General features: G+C 44.1%; 1 pseudogene; it reads right to left on the reverse strand.

Moving 5' to 3' along the window:
• Positions 1 to 413: 413 nt before the first annotated feature.
• On the reverse strand, positions 414 to 1114 carry LOC113938612 (annotated as a pseudogene).
• Between the last annotated feature and the right edge of the window lie 334 nt (positions 1115 to 1448).

Here is a 1448-nt window from a genome sequence, read left to right on the forward strand (position 1 = left end):
AGCAGGGAGCCATTTACCCACTAAATGAGATCTTCCTTCTCTGGGAGGCCCCCATGGCTAAGCTCATTAAAAAATACAGCCATAAGCACATCATAAACAGGTAAAAGGTCTCAGTGTGATCCTTGGAAAGGTACCAACGTACAGAATCACAAAGGGAGGCTGGGGACCAAGATGAGAAATCTGGATCCACCTTGCTCTGCGGATATATTTCTCCAAATTACAGTGAAAAAAAAATGCTTGGAGACAGAGCTGCATAGATAGAAACTTGGTTTTCTTTCAGGAGCTATCCCTGTTCATTAGTCTTGAAAATAAGAATTACCTTGTGGAAATGGGATGGGATAAGTTGAACATAAAGTCATGCTTGTATTTTAATAAGGATAAGATGCACTGAATTCTTTTTTTTTTTTAACTAAAACAGTTGACAATTTTATTCTCACATTTCACAATACAAATAAAAATTGTTGTTTTTTTTTTGTCCCACCGCTCCCCGGCAGAAACTATTCTCGCTTTGATAGGAAGGGGGAGCAAGTCTTCCTTGTCCTGCTGTGAGAAAACACCCAGAGTCACAGCACCATGATCTCCTGGTGAAGTAGAACAAGTAACATAAAATGAATATAAAGAGGTTCCTGTCTCTTCTTATCTGTCCGGTCGAGTCATTCCTGGCGAGTGGGCACCATCATGGGACGGGCAGGCGGTCTCATCATTGGGGGCCCAGGCACCATTGGCATGTGGCTTCCCATAGGTGGCCTCATTCCAGGAGCAGGTCCCACTGGCATCATCCCAGGAGGAGGAGGGCCCATCACTGGCATCATGGGAGGGCCCCCCATATGGGGCGCTGGCATCATGCCAGGGCGAGGAGGACCCGGGAGACTGGGGGGAGGTGGGATCATTGCCCCTGCAGGAGGAGGAGCAGAGAATGGAGTAGGAGGTATCTTTCCTTGTTGAAATGCAGTGGTTGTTTTGTCAATCAGGCTCTGAGCCTGCTTTTCCATCCATTTCTGATAGTAGTCTTTCACACTCTCTTTGTGTTTCCTACCACTGCAGTGTGTCTTTCTCACAGATGGAGAGTCATGGGTGAGGTACGGTCGCAGTAGTCACAATAAAACTTAGGCATGTTGCTTGGCCTGCGCTGAATTCTTAAGCTATCATTGTGAGAAAAGGAATAAGAACATGAACACAAAATAAGTACAAAGACAGAATACAGTTTAGGGGGACATCACTGGGAACATATGGATGCAAAGGAAGTAGAGTAGGCTTTTTGAATATAAAACTATTAAAGCCCATTAAAGTCATATTTTTTGCTGTATGACGAATGGATTTAGGTATCATATTAGGGAAGAAGTACTGGTATTGAGTGAGATTCTTGAAGAGGATGTTTTTATGGCTTCTGTAAAGTAACTTAGAAGAGAGTGATGCAAACAATTGTTTGTTCTAAGCTGTCTGGGGCC

This window comes from Zalophus californianus, chromosome 8 (genome assembly GCF_009762305.2).
Source record: "Zalophus californianus isolate mZalCal1 chromosome 8, mZalCal1.pri.v2, whole genome shotgun sequence".
Taxonomy (NCBI): domain Eukaryota; kingdom Metazoa; phylum Chordata; class Mammalia; order Carnivora; family Otariidae; genus Zalophus; species Zalophus californianus.